The sequence below is a fragment of the Nicotiana sylvestris genome, chromosome 11, assembly GCF_000393655.2.
Source record: "Nicotiana sylvestris chromosome 11, ASM39365v2, whole genome shotgun sequence".
NCBI classification, from domain to species: Eukaryota; Viridiplantae; Streptophyta; class Magnoliopsida; order Solanales; family Solanaceae; genus Nicotiana; species Nicotiana sylvestris.
In genome coordinates this window covers 47667872-47681580 of record NC_091067.1, presented here as the reverse complement: position 1 = coordinate 47681580, position 13709 = coordinate 47667872, and positions in this window count along the sequence as shown.

Here is a 13709-nt window from a genome sequence, read left to right as displayed (position 1 = left end):
TCGGTCGGAAAGTTTAAATTTTTTGTTTATATATTTAATTAACCAACCGAAATAATTATAATTGAATATCTCCAACCGAATTCGGTCGAAAAAATGCTTATATAAAAATTAAAATACAAGTTTAATTATATCGTGTGTGTAAATAATAAAGAGGTTTTAAATAAACAATATCGAATATAACTTATATATATATATATATATATATATATATTTATATGTATATGTATATATATATATATATATATATATATATATATATATATATATATATATATATGTATATGTATATAGTAGTATCCTTAAGTAATGTTAGGTTTGATTCGACCGTAAATTGATAATTATATTACGTAGAAGTGTATTAGTGACAATTAGCTTATATAAATTGATAATTATACTAAGCATAAGTCGATTGGCCGATGATTTATTCTAAATTCGTAATCACACTACCTAAATGTATATATATATATATATATATATATATATATATATATATATATATACACACATACGTCTTAATATAGCAAATGTTATATCGAATATCGCTTATATACTATACACTAATTAGTATATATATAATACTATACTATATATACATCTTATATATATACACACACACCGATCGGAAAACTAAAATTAAAAAAAAAAATAATAATATTTTCGGACCAATACCGATCGGAAATTTGAAATTTTTTTAAAAAAAATTTAATAATTTTCGACCGATTTCGGTCAGAAAATAAAATTTGACTGGGAGTCAACGCATTGAATTTTCCGACCAATTTCAGTCGGAAATCTTCGACCAATATTTTCCGATCGATTACGGTCGGTAATTTCCGACCAATTGCGGTCGGTATACATTTGTGACCATTATTTTTCCGTCCAATTAAATTTCCGACCGATTTCGGTCAGAAATTGTGGATGGAAATCACCTGATTTCTAGTAGTGACTCTAGACCTCCTTAATTTAGTCTCCAACCCTTTGTCTCGTTAGTTGATAATTTTACCGTTTTCTAGTATTTGCTAGTTAATTAGTTAGAAATATAAATCTCAGTCTTTATAATTTAGAAAATTATTCAAACTTGTGTTTTTAGTAATATTAAACAGATATAGCTAAGCCTTAGTTCTCTGTGGGATTCGACTCCAGACTTTTAGACCGGATTATATTTACAGCGACCGCTTATCCTTTTTAGGACTAGAGTTGGGCGTGATCATTGATCCTCTAAAGATGTGGGTAATTGATCGAGGCAATTCAAGGGAAGAACAACAATAATTTTTGTATAATAACAATACGAGTGTATGAATTCGAATGGGTTACAGATGTGAAAAAATAGAGTATTTATAGTGTAAACCTAATAACTGCTCCTTAAAATCTCGTCTGCCCGTTATGAGTATCATTGGCTCGTTCCAAGCATTACGCCTGATGAATTTATAAGCCAAAGAATAATCTCGAATATTTTGAAATCCGTTAATTTATGGATCGTCTTATACGGACACTGGTGATAATTCGGATGATCTCCTCTTGAGTGATGTTGTTTAGTTTCGGTATGATAATTCGAGAGGTGCTTCTTGATCGAACTTTCGGTTCTTTAGTCAAAGTGAACTTGTCTGACTAGAAAATATTCTCCATGAGTCATCTACTTCACTATCCACATGATATTATTTTACCGACACAAATATTCCTCCCTCTTTTTGGATAGTTACTGAGAAATATCCGAGAAGTAGAAAGAATTTCAGGCGGGAAACAAGACGTATCTGACACCTTTTCTATTTAATGCACGAGACACCCGGTGAATTCTGATTGAAAATGACATCAATGGCAATTGCTGAGGCAATGATGGATTCGTGTCTATAAGTACGAAAATCCTTCTTCCTTTCCACCTTTCCCCAAAATTTTCCATCCCATAATTCTTAGTAATTCTACCATAGACTCACAAGGTCGTAGTCTTCTGCTACTCTAATTTCGGGCGCCACTGAAAGGCATACTACAATTATTGATGAATTCAAAGTGGAAAACAAACTAATATTGAGGAGAAAAGAAAAGTAAATAATTACGAGCAATTGTTTAAGTGTAGGGTGTTGATGATAGGCTATAATTACGTATTTTAGTCGCTTATTACACTCAAATTTACTGCACTTTAATTGAGTTTGAGCTTTAATCGCTAGTTTCTTGCACTAATTGTATGTTTTATGCCTTGTAGGAGTGATTCCGAGCTATGTGGATATTATGGAATGAATTCAAGTGATTTGGAGCTTTGAAGTCTGAGTAAAAGCCCAAGGAATTAAGTCGGGATCATATTCGGGGATCAACGGATGATAGAACAACAAAATGAAGAATCGAGTAGGCATGTTGCACACTATCTAATAAAATGCACATGAAATTTTGCTCAGAACTCCGTTTGAGCTCCAAAATATATGGTTGGAAAGATAACTCAAAGGGATACAATTTTCATGTTTTACGTTTTTCCAAATTCCAAACGGAACAGGGTGAACAATGCAGTAGAAACTTTGACCGCAGACCTGAGGCGGCCTGAGGCAGTATACTTGCCAAATACCGCGCCCGTACCACGCTAGGGCCGCGGACGTCCAGACCTGGAAACTTGTCATTTTTCGCGTAGGAGAAAGTATAATGTTTGGGCCCGGCCCTACTTGGTATATATACATGGAAAAATGGTATTTTGAGGGGAAGAGACCAATTTTTGACACAAATTCGACCTAAGGAGGCAAAGACATAATAGGAGCAAGGCGGAGAATTCTTCTTCGAGTTTTTCCTTCCTATTCCTATTTTTCAATTGTGGTTATGAATTTTAGTATTGTAATTTTACATACTATTATGAATAGCTAATTTGTTATCTAGGATTTTGATAGAACTTTTTGTAGTATAAATTCTTGTTATATTTTTATATAATTGAGCCATTGGATTTCTCTACTTGTTCAACTACATGTTTCTTGTTGTTGATTGAATGACCATCAATTGATTGTGCCTATTTAGTGAGTAGTGCTCGAGAGAGAGTACATATTTAGGTAGTTATTGAACAGCGTCACTCCTAACGTATGTGAGAAATCAATACAGTGGGTTTAAAGGCAGGTTTAGAAATAACAAAGCCTTGACGTGGTCATAATGAGCGGTTAGATAAAGCCAACTAGCGTAGTTCGAGAGAATATGTCTAGTAAATTGTTGTAGTTGCTCGAGAGAGAAGTACGACATCTAAAGTGCTCACGATCAATAGAGAATACATTGGCAAAATTGTAGGGAATAGCTAGAAGGATTACAACAATTGGGGAAATCATAACTCATTACTAGAAATCAGGTGATTTCCGTCCAAGGATTTTCGACCAAAATTGGTCGGAAATAAGAGTATTTGGTCGCAAAAGTCAACAAAAGTGTCTGACAGAAAAAAAAATTATTTATTAAAATATTCCAAATTTCCGACCAACATTGGTCGGAAACTGGTCAAATATTTGGTCAAACTTGTGTATAATGTAAAAAATAATTATTTATTAAAATATTTCCGACCAACTTTGGTCGGAAATTGGTCAAATTTTTGGTCAACCTTGTCTACAACGTAAAAAATAATTATTTATTAAAAAAATTCCAAATTGCATTTTGAATTTTTTGTTTCCCGCGCAAGACAAAAAAATCAAAATAATTATAACTCAATATTTCCGACCGAATTCGGTCGGAAAGTGGTCAAATATTTGGTCAGCCTTGTACAAAATGTACAAAAACAATTATTTATTAAAATATTTCCAAGTTTCCGACCGAATTCGATCGGAAAGTTTAATTTTTTTGTTTATATATTTAATTAACCAACCGAAATAATTATAATTGAATATTTCCAACCGAATTCGGTCGGAAAAATGCTTATATACAAATTAAAATACAAATTTAATTATATCGTGTGTGTAAATAATAAAGAGGTTTTAAATAAACAATATTTAATATAACTTATATATATATATATATAGTAGTATCCTTAAGTAATGTTAGGTTTGATTCGACCGTAAATTGATAATTATATTACGTAGAAGTGTATTAGTGACAATTAGCTTATATAAATTGATAATTACACTAAGCATAAGTGGATTGGCCGATGATTTATTCTAAATTCGTAATCATACTACCTAAATGTATAGTATTTGGTCTATAAAGCACACACACATATAATTACTTATATATATATACATACATCTTAATATAGCAAATGTTATATCGAATATCGCTTATATACTATACACTAATTAGTATATATATAATACTATACTATATATACATCTTATATATATATATATATATATATATATATATATATATATATACACACACACACATCTTAAATTGATAATTACTGTAAGTAGAACTGCATTAATGGTATCCTTAAGTAATATTAACAATCAATGAACTAGTGGTATCCTTATTTAAGTAACAATCGTGATTGATTAGTCGATACATTGATAATTATAAACTAAATGGAAGTGTATTAATTGTGAGCACGTGATTTTTGCCCTGCGAAAGCTACTCCCAGAAAATTCAAAATAAAATAGTTTTGAGTTGTTTGTGATTTATTCGTATTTGTCTGGGCATGTTTATTTTATTCTAATCAAGGAAAAATACAAAAAAATAATGTAGGTGCATGTGCATTTAGGAATTAATCTTGCATTTTTTAGAATTAATTAATCATTGGTTTATATAAAATAAAAAATATAAAAAATACGTCTAGGATTCAATTTTATAATTTTTAGGGTTAAAATCATAAATTATTCGCCAATAATTGGAAAATCATAAAAATATGCATTTTTATATTTTTATGTTTAACTGTGTGATTTTGTACTTAACCTAATGTTATTTAAGTTAATTTGGTTTTTAGAATTTAATTTAGGATTTTTTTAGGTTTTGGGAAAAAAGGGAAAGAAACAAAATGAAAAATGATGAGAAGAAACTCGGACCAGGCCAAGTTCCACAGGCCCAAATCGATGCCCTTTTTACCCGGTCCAATTAGGCTGGCAATACGACCGTCCAAGCGACGTCGTTTTTGTCACTCTCAATCTGGGTCGTTGATCTCACTTGATCAACGGTCCAGATCAACTCCTCCATCACCCGACCCGTTCCCATCCAAGACCGATCCGGTCTCAAGGGTAAACGAAGCGACGCCGTTTTCATTTATGAACGGATCCAAGCCATTGATCCCATCAGATCGAATGGCCTGGATTCATCCCACCCTTTCATATATATATATTTCAAACCATACCCCTCCCCCCCAAAGCCATACCCCCTTCGCCTTCGTCTCTGACCTAGAGACAGGCCCCAAACACCCTCCGCCTTCAACCACCATGCTCCGCCCACCGGAAATTGCCTCACGGCGGTTCCGGTGGTCCAAACGACCCCATCTTCTCACCACTGATTCCCCTTGACCTCCCCATTCTGAATCCCTAACTCTTATCCCTCGAATCCCAGCCGTGTGCTTCGAATATTAGATTGAAAATCAGGCCGGAACCCTATCTCGTCCAATGGCCTCCAATTTCACACCACAGCTTCCCCAAGTCTTCCTCGTTCCAGTCCCATACTCATTTCCCTTCGAATCAAGCCCAAGCGTTTAGAATATTCATTCAAAGGTCCATACCCTAGCGCCGCCACCAGAGAATGCTTAACTAACACCCAGTAACCTCCTTGACTCCCTCACCCCAAATCCCACCCAGGTTCTGTCCAAATCTTGTTAGAGCTGTTCGAATTTCAGATCGAAGGCAAACCCTAGAGGAACCAACTTTAGACTATGTACGAGGTTAAAGGTTTGAGGTCTTAACCGACTTTAGTCGAGTGTTCTCAGTCGAGAACACTCGATTAAGGTCCGTTTTGGCTTCAAAATTTCAAAACGACGTGTTAATGAGAATGGGGTTCATTTGGGTTTCTGATTTTTGAGGTATTTCTCCTCTTTTCCTTTTTCTTCTTTGATTATTGTTTGTTATTTGCCTAATTAGGTTTCCTTGTTATGTTTGTCAATTAATCCTCCTCCTTTTTCGAACCTTTTTCTGGTCCAGTTTTTCTCGTCTTGGTCAATTGGCATATGTTGCATTGTTTAAGTATGTTTGTCTTTTTAGTTTGTTTGTAAGGGTCAGTACCCGTAATGTTCTTGCACAAAAACTGTGTCTAGTCTTGTAATTGGTTACTAGTATTACTAGTTCAAATGATCTCACTTTCTGTGATGTCTGATTCCTTGTTTGTTTTGTTGTTCATCATTTTACATATAAATTCAGTTATGTTCATCCAGTATGTGACAGTATTTCATTCATTTTGTTTGATTTAGAATTGTGAACATAGTTAGTCATTCCCATGTATCTGTGTCAATCATGGTCTGAAATTTGACCTTGGTAGTTCAATATGATTTTGTTCAAATGCATTGGTCTTTATTTTTATGCTATTTGATCTGACCTGAGTTCTAGTTTGAATTACTGATTGAATTTGATAAGTTGAATTGGTTATAGCTGATGGATTTGGTGCAGATTGGAAGGGGTTGAGGTAGGATAATACACAGGGGTTAAGGGGGTAATTTGGGAATTGAAAAGTTTAAAAATGGTCAGTTTAAGTGTTATGTCCAGTAAGTACTAATTAACATTAAACTAATGCATTTGTTTAGTGCTAATGGGGAACAAGATATAATGGTAGGGGAAGGTTTAAAGGAAGTGGATTAATAAATAGGTGCCCATACCTATTTGAATTTAAATAAAGAAAAGACAAGGGTAGTGGGGAACAAGTGAATTAAAAAGAGAATAAAACATGTAGTAGTGGAGGAGGAATATCATGGGCAGAAATACTTTCTTAATTAGCTTAATGCTCCTAAGAGCTGAAAAGTTAATAAAGTTTGGCTATAAATAAGAGGAGCTTTACACAGTGTGAGGGGGTTCTTTTTTAGTCTTTGAGAGAGTTTCCCTTCTTGAATCATTTTTCTGAGAACTGGAACTCATAGAGAGATTTGAGGATCAGTTGTCCTGAGAGCTTTTAAAAACTGAATTCTTCTACACTTTAGAACCTTAAGAGAGCTTGAGAGAGTGTTTTAGACAATCAGCTCACACTGTTGCATTGATTGCAAGAGCAGAAATAGTTCAAATCTCTCTGTTCCTGTTCTGTACTTGGGTGTTCAGGACACTTGAAGGAATTTGGTGATTTATTTGAGGGTTACTGGGTATTATCTGATTGTTGAAAGGTGTTCTATGACTGTCTAGTCTAATTCCTAGTAGATTCAGTGTTTTGGTTAAGCTTCTTTCTTCCTGGGCTTTGCAACTGTGGTTTGGTCTTGAGCTTGGCCCTGTTTGTTGATGTTGACTGTCAACCTGTTGGTGTTATTGTTTGTTGCTGCTACTGTTGTATTGCTGTGGCTGATCTCTTCTTCTTCCATTGTAACTGATTTCCAGGTACACAACTGTAACTTTGGCATTTGTAAGTTGAAAACATGGAGTTTGAATATACGTGAAGAGTTGAAATTTTGTTTTGGTTTCTATATGACTAATGTATTTAAATTACTCAGTCACTGCTGTTAGTATATAGATCCCTGTTAGTATGTAGTAAGTGGACTGAAATGGAGTTGTATGAGAATTTTTTTTAATATAGTTCATACTGAAACATGTTAGCATCTGGTAACTGATTCATGTAGTTAAAAATGAGCTTGTTGGGCTGTTAAATTAATTGGGACTGTGACTGTTAGATTACTGGATCATTGGATTATGTTCGACTAAGTTTGAATGTCAGTTTTTATGCCAATGGTTAATTCTGGAAAGTACCACATCAATTGAAAGGAAAAGAAAAGTGTAGAATGTAAATAGTATTGGAATTCGGTTAAAGCGTCGACTGTAGGCATTAGCTAGTTAGTTTAGTGCGTGTGTTTAGTTTAAACACTTAAAGCTAGAAATAACTGGAGTTAGCGTTCTACTTTGGAACCTGTGATATTGTGCTTGCATTAAGTGCCATTGTTCAAATTGGTAATAGCAGTCATGTAAATGTCGAACTAGATGTTAGGATGGCAGTGGCATAAGACGTAGGTTGATCCGTTAGTTAAAAATAGAGTTGGGGTGTCAATTGCACGTTTTGGAAATATAAAATCATTTTGCGAGTTGTTCACCTGCTTTCAGCGCATTATTAATTCGTTTTAATTACAATAGGTAATGAATTAGTGAATTGGTATTAAACTAGTGGCATAGAAACTTCATTTAGGATCGTTTAAGTTAATATGAGCAATCTGGACCATACCGTGGCCCAATTGTACGGATCATTCGAGTTTGGTAACAAGCCCAACCCCCTTAGGCCTCTGACATGCTTGCTAGCCCGATGCTTTGATCAATCAAAGGCCCCAAAATTGGGCATTTTAAACACACAGTGTTTTTTAATATAGTAGTTCATAAACCAACTAAGTTTTTTTTATTATTAGAGACAATGATATTAAATAGAAAATCATAGTCGCTTTAGGATCGTCCTTTTAAATAAACGAGGTAAGCCTCGCCAAATAAAATGCACAGATTGCGGGGTCCTCACAAATGTATGTATTAATTACTTAGAACTCGGGATTGGCCACTTAGCGAACTTCACGGCCATTTCCCAAAATAACCCCGCGTTAGTCTCTTTAGGCGCGTACTTTAAATAACATTACTTTCTTAAACTCGGGTGCACATTTGTGTGACCCAAATCCAAATCTCAACAAAGTTGAAATGCGTCAATAACCACGGTTGCATTGATGCGACGTGGTTCGAGATGTATTTTCACGACGTTGCAATTCTCGTTAAAAATAATAATAATAAAAGCGGTAAACAGTTAAAATTTGCACATAGGTTCAACATGTATTAAAATCAGATAAATAAGCTGAATATGACAGTTGAACGACCGTGCTAGAATCACGGAACTCGGGAATGCCTAACACCTTCTCCCGGGTTAACAGAATTCCTTACACGGATTTCTGGTTCGCGGACTGCAATACAGAGTCAATTTTTTCCTCGATTCGGGATTTAACCGGTGACTTGGGACACCATAAATCTCCTAAGTGGTGACTCTGAATTAAATAATAAATCCCGTTTCGATTGTCCTTTAATTGGAAAAACTCCCCCTCCGCCCCTACGGGCGCGGGTGAAAAAGGAGGTGTGACAGCTCTGGCGACTCTGTTGGGGACATAACCCAGAATCTCTGGTTCAGGGTTCAAGAATTCGAGCCTGGAATAATTGTTATTATTTGGCTTCATTTATTATTTGATCTTATTACATATTTTGGCCTAAATGTGCAAAATGTTGCTTTTATCGCTTTGATATTATCTGAACTGTATATAAACTGCTACGAAACTCTTCTCTTCTCACCTCCGGGGATGTGCTTACTGGTTGAGACTCCCTATTCTGTTAGTGTCATACCCTGAAATAAGAAAAAGGCAGCCGGACGATCTCGCGGTCCCCGGTATGTAGCCCCCTCCTCGACTCGAGTTGTCCGCTCGGGTACACAGCCTAGAACAAATACCCAGGTTACGAACCTAGAATAACTCAGCTTCATGCCGGATCCCTAGTAGGAATGTTTATTTGCATCATGTGCATTTGACTTTGGAGGCTCAACACAGGGGTTGGGTCTGTCTAGGAAAGGTGTACCAAAATGACAAAAGACCATCCTGATGCATCCAACTTGCTACCTGTGCATTTATTTGCTTCGGACTTGCATGCTGACCGGCTTTTGAATACTTTAAGGAAAGAGAGATAGAGGTAGTTAATCGCCTGTTTTGAAAAAAATCAATGTCCAAATAGCGTCGAAACTCTATCGAATTTTTGAGAAAATGAAAAAAGGGGTTTTGTTTATGAAAAATGGTTTTATTTGCCATTGAAAAGAGGCTTGTTTTCAAAAGAAGTTTGTTTTATCTACCCGAACTACGCCGGTTTGATTCTCACAGAGTGCGGGATACGTAGGCAACCCTCATCGGATCCAACCTCCCCTTTACAAAAATGTCAAAATTTTAATTCATAAATAAGTCGGGTGATGCCGTTTTTGTCAAAATAGCCGAATGTTCCCAAAAGGGATGCCGGAAGGCTGACTTTGCATAAACGGCCACTTGTAGTCATTTTTTGGATTTTTGACCGGTTGACTCACCCAGCCTCAAAATCTTCGTTCCCGAAGTGCTGAAAGGCCGTGTTCGGAACCAGATCTTTCTTTTAATCTGTGAAAAATTAAAAATAGCCAATTGGTTGAGTCAAATAAATTTTATTTTTCGCTTAATCACCTTAATAAATGTGCAGGATGAGCACGATGCAAAATGAACCTTTTTCAATAATGACTAAAATTCCTTTCAAGTTGCGGCTATGGTGGGATGATTTAGGTGGAGAAGGGCAAGATGAGGTCAAGAAATATCTAAAAGGTCTTACGGGTTTATTGGAAATCTAGCCTCGGGGGGATATCATAAGAGCTTTGGTCACCTGCTGGGACGCGACACACAATGTCTTCCACTTCTCTGATTTTGAACTCACCCCGACTTTGGAGGAAATAGCCGAGTACATCAGAAATGCTGAAGTTTCGTTGAGGCAAAAATACCTGGTTGCTCCAAGAGCTGTCACTGTGCATCGGTTTTTAGATTCGTTAAAGATACCCAGGATGGTCCATAACCCAGATTTGGCCGCAGGTTTTTGTAATCCGCGCTTCATATACGACAGATACGGTCATGTCGGAGGATTCAACAACCCGGGTAACAAGTTATGCAGCAAAAGTAACCGTCAGAAATGGGACGAGCATAGACGAGTGGCTTTTATTATAACCTTTTTGGGCCTTTTGGTATTTCCAAGGAAAGACGGAAATATTGATCTGAAAATAGCCGGGGTCGTCAGTACCTTGCTCACTCAAGATGAAAGCACTCTTGCGCCTATGATAGTATCTGATATCTTCCGAGCTCTCACAGCCTGCAAAGTTAGAGGGAACTTTTTCGAGGGGTGTAACTTGTTGCTACAAATATGGATGACTGAGCATCTCTGCCACCGTTCCCAGCTCTTCAGTTATGGTTCCTTGAAGAAAACTTGCATAGAAGAGTTCTACACAAGAATCAAGGGGGTCAGTCTACCCGAAGGAGTTACGGCGTGGACATCATTCTTTCGGACCCTCACCGCCAGCCAAATACAGTGGACACTAGGATGGTTGCCCGTTGACGAGGTCATGCACATGCTGGCAGCTAGGACCCACTTTCTATTGATGGGGCTCAAGAGCATTCAGCCTTATGCGCTATATTGGGTTTTGAGACAACTCGGGAGATACCAAACAGTGCCACATGAGGAAGATCTTAGTGCTCAAGTGATTGAGATTAGCCCTGACGGATAGTTCCCTGAAGCAAGAGTCAGTCAGATCTGGAGTGAATGCCAATATTTAAAAGCAGATACTTGCGTACAGGATCAGGCCAAAGGCGAAGTGGCACCAGGATACCTTACTTGGTACATGAGAGAACTTGAGCACAAAAGGCCGGCTAAAAGACCCCATCTCCAGGAATTCGTCAAGGCGTCGCAAGAATAGTGGGATTGGTTGGCTAAAGAGCACGAGTACAAGGTTACAATTGGCAAGTTGGAGAAGCAAGTTATATATTTGAAATTTGAGAAAGATTTGCATATCGCTGCAGATGAGGGAGAAAAGAGAAAACTAGCTCAGGAAAACGAGGCCCTCAAAACTCAAATCCAGGAAATGAAAATAGCTACCAGAAACTCGAAGAGAAGCCGGGCTAATGAAAGGCTCATAAACGGTCTAAAGAAGAAAGTCCTCGAGTATCAAGAAGACCGGGAAAAATCTAAAGCTGGTCTAGCGAGAATCCAGGTGAAATGGATAAAGAAGGCAGAAGAATGAGCATGGTCTATGCAACAAATGAAGGGGGACTACGAAAGGAACATCACTATATTGAGAGAAACAATATCCACTCTCAAAAAGCGGATCTTCAGACAAGCCCGGGATGCCAGAGCAGATAGGAAGCGCTACTATGATCTAATGGCCCGAATGGAGAAACAGATGAATGAGTTTCAGGATCAACTCCTTTACAACGCTCAAATGCTAGGGACGCAGAATCAATAAATAGAGCGATTGCTTATGGAAAGGGACAAAATCAAGGGAAGAATCGACGATATCGGGTACTACATCACCATAAAGTGCCTAGCTTGTGAGGATATGTCTCGTACCACCTTTTGTGCTTCAATAATGATTTATGTCCACCAGATCATAGAAGATTTGAAAGATCTGCAAAGGGGCCTTGCACCAAAGCCCGCGGCGAGGCCGAACGATGCCCCGCGGGCGCCAAAATTCAAAACTCTGAAACATTCATAGTTTGAGTCTGTATTTTCCTCATAGTTTGAGTCTGTTGTCCGTCGGAGTTTGTATTTCCCTTTTTGGCATAAAGTCTGTAGTCTGTATCAAGTCTGTCAATTTCCTTTCAAAAATGTTTTGCCTTGTAATAAAACGTTTTGCTAGTAAAGGTTGAAAAATCCAAAAATGGTGTCTTTATTTTCCGCACTTGTGGCAGAACTACGCGCGGTCTGATTCATGCGGGGACATGATACGTAGACAATCCACATAAGATTCGACCACCACTAAAAGAAAAAGAGAAAGGCAAAGTGAATAAAAGAAAGGAAAAAAAGAAATAAAAAGAGAGATAAAGAAAGTTTCAGAAACACTTAAATGAGGCACAAACAAAGTAAGCCGGAATGACGCATGCGGTCGAAGCAAAGACATGTTAGAAATGGTTAAACTACCTAGGAACATTGCATCCCCCAACGTGAAATTGCAATATGTGTTAAACTCTAATGCTAACAAGTTTGTTGTCCTTCCAGAGATTTCGAACCAGTTAGTTTGTTAGAATGTTCTGGCAGATTACCATTACCAAACAAGATCCAAAGGGCCCATACTAAAAAGCATGACTAGTTCAGACCAAAGTGTCGAAGATGAAAGGACAGAGAATCAAATGTTGAAGGAGGAAATGGATAAGATGAGACAGGAGATGAAAGAAATGCAACTGGCCTTAGCTAGGGTACAAAAAGTGCCTAACCCTCCCGTTACTCCCACTCTCCCACCAGGACACTCGCCGGAATACCCTCCCCCCGGCCCTTCGACAAGCTTCCCCAGTCACCAATACTATCAGGGAAGAAATGCCTATGATCCCCAAGCTTCACAACCCAATCAGAACCCTCCTTCACCAAATGTTCCTATTTTTGTGGCACCCCCACCAGCCACGCTGCAAAGATCATCCAGCAAGCTGTTGTTTCAGGCTCACGATAACCAATATTACCCCCCTGAACCAACCTTCAAAGCACCCGAGCCTTATACTTATAATACTCACTTCGAGATCCCGGTAGAGACTGAAAAGCCGGCTAAGAGCCCAGAGCAAAATGAAGTGCTTCGAAAGTTTAAAAGCCTGGAGCAGTCCTTCAGGAATATCCATGGGTTAGGCAACCAAGTCAGTGTGGCCTACAAAGATCTGTGCCCTTTCCCTGACGTTCAATTGCCGGCAGGGTTCAAGATGCCAAAGTTTGATCTATACGAGGGGCACGGTGATCCAATGGCACATCTGCGAGGTTTTGCAGTAAGATGAGAGGAGCAGGTGGTAAAGATAAGCTGCTGATAGCTTACTTTGGTCAGAGTCTTAGCGGTTCTGCACTGGAATGGTACACAAGACAGGATCCGAGCAGGTGGTACACCTAGGATGATCTAGCACAAGCATTTGCAGGTCACTTTCAGTACAACCTTGA